At 48.2% G+C, this 2322-nt stretch overlaps 1 protein-coding gene across 1 annotated transcript in view; it reads left to right on the top strand.

Moving 5' to 3' along the window:
- Window positions 1-2322, top strand: part of Ccdc60 (coiled-coil domain containing 60) — a 173872-nt gene that overhangs the window by 154151 nt on the left and 17399 nt on the right. The window lies entirely within an intron of this gene.

Raw genomic sequence — 2322 nt, 5'->3', positions numbered from 1 at the left:
CCTTCTTTTCTTACTCCTTCCTCCCCTCCTCCCAGATTTCTCCCTCTATTTATTCTTTCCGCCTGCCAGCTCCACCTATCCTTTCTCCTGGCTCCCTATTGGCTGTTCAGCTCTTATTAGACCAATCAGGTGCTTTAGGCTGTCAAAGTAACACAGCTTCACAGAATTAAACAAATGCAACATAAAGGAATGTCACACATCTTTGCATCATTAAACAAATATTCTACAGCATAAACAAATGTAACACATCTTAAAATAATATTCTACAACAACTTTAAAATGCTTCTATCAACCCATCAGAAGACATGCCCATCCATTGTCCCTCCACAGTCTAAACCTCAGAGGCCACAAATCTGCACAGAGATGTGTTTTCTCATATCCGTGATATTTAGTAATTCACATTTGGACTTAGAGTCCTTGGGAGTCTACTGAAAGCTATGGGTCTTTGTTTAAGGAAGAAATCCAAAACCATGAATACTATCCAAGGGTAAGGAGACCTCCGACCTCAAGATTTCCTGCACTGAGCAAATATATGCTCAATCAGATATGTAGAGGGACCTCAGTGGGTAGAAGTACCATCCATGCAAGAACAAAGATTTGAGTTCAAATCCCCAGAGCCATACAAAAGTCGGATGCATAGCTCAAATCTCTGTAATCCCAGCATCCCCACAGAAAGACAGGAGACCAAGGCAAAATTATTCCTGGGACCTCATGGGCTAGCTTGCCTCAGACACACTGCGGGAAAATGGCAAAGGAAGCCTGTCCCAAACAGGTGGAAGAAGAAGTTTGACATCTGAGGCAGGGTGGCCTGGGAAGAACTGGCAAAGACTGGGTGCTGTTTAGATTCAGGGAGATCAGAGTGGACCTAGGGTCTGGACAGTCCCTGGCTTATCAGAGCCAAAGTGCAAACTCCAGAAGTTCAGAGAGTCAGGACCTGTCAACAAGGGCCCGAGGAAGACTCAGAGCTCTCAAAGCCACTCCGGATGGAAGTAAGTGAGAGACTGATTCCTCTGAATTTCTGGAACCTTCTTCCTTCAATGTCTGTGTGTTACAAGCACAGGATGTGGAAGGAATGGGTGGTGGTGCACGTAAGGAAAACAAGGACGGCAGTAAACAGGGAAGCTCTGAGTAAGGAGGATGACTAAGGCCACAGGTAAGAGGAAGACAATGGTCGTGAGGGCTGAGCTGGAGAGACACCTCTGTCTTCCTGTCGAGTTGGAGTGGTGCTAGCCCAGCTAGGATGGTTCACAGAAGCGTCTCGCACCCCGATCATTGGGCTGAGACCTGAAGAGATGGGGCTTCCACCACTTTCCATCACTAAGAAACCTGAAGGAACTGCTTGACAGAGGTGGGGTTTGTTGTGCTGCAAGGGTTTCGTTTCATGGGCACCGACATCATTGCTTCAGGAATATAGCAAATGAGAGCATCACTCAGAGGTTCCCACCTCGCAGCGACAGGGAGCTGAGTGAGCGGAAAGGGAGGGGCTGGACCAAGGTGAGTCCTGTGAGATGTACACTCCCACTAACCTACTTCCTCTGACTCCACCGGGGCTCCTAGAAGCTCGTTCAGCGTGAGTCGCCGTTGGATTAGCACACTGGCAACACCTGCACCCCCGTGACTCCTGCCGTCCTCAACAGTACCATGCACTGGAGCCAAGCCTTCAACACACGGAGGGTTATTTCACTTCAAAATCGTGACAAGGGTCCACTGGCATGGGGAAGGGTGTGGAAGCCCCAAGCCTGCTGAAAAAAATCAGCCAGTGAGAGGCAGGAATGAGGACAATGAGGTCATGACTTAGATTCTTTCCAAAAGAACTGTAGGGATCTGAATGTTGACACAAAAACTTTGTTTTCAAAGGCTGACACTCTCCTCAAATCAGGCAAAATACAATTGTGATCTGGATTCGGCCAGTTTGGAAAATAGTCTAGGTTTCCCAAACAATATTGATTGTCAGAATCTGAGACAGTTTTCTCTGGCTGCAGCAGAGGGGCTGGAAAGACGGCTCAGTCGGTTAACCGCGTGCCAAGCAAGCATGAGGACATCAGTTCATTCCCCTCAGCCACTGAAAAAGCCAGCAATTTCAGTGCCCAGCAGAGAGAGACAAGAGGCTCTCTAGGCTTTGCTGGTCAGGCGGTCTAGTCAGTCAGGAAACTCCAGGTTCAGTAACAGATTCTTGTCTCAAAACATGGGGTAGAGATCAAAGACACCCCATATTGGCCTCTGGCCTCATGCATGCCCCCCACATGTGAGTATGTATTAGAGAGAGAGAGAGAGAGAGAGAGAGAGAGAGAGAGAGAGAGAGAGGAGAGAGGGAGGGAGGGA

This window comes from Microtus ochrogaster, chromosome 2 (genome assembly GCF_000317375.1).
Source record: "Microtus ochrogaster isolate Prairie Vole_2 chromosome 2, MicOch1.0, whole genome shotgun sequence".
Taxonomy (NCBI): domain Eukaryota; kingdom Metazoa; phylum Chordata; class Mammalia; order Rodentia; family Cricetidae; genus Microtus; species Microtus ochrogaster.
This window is presented reverse-complemented; position numbering and strand designations above follow the sequence as displayed.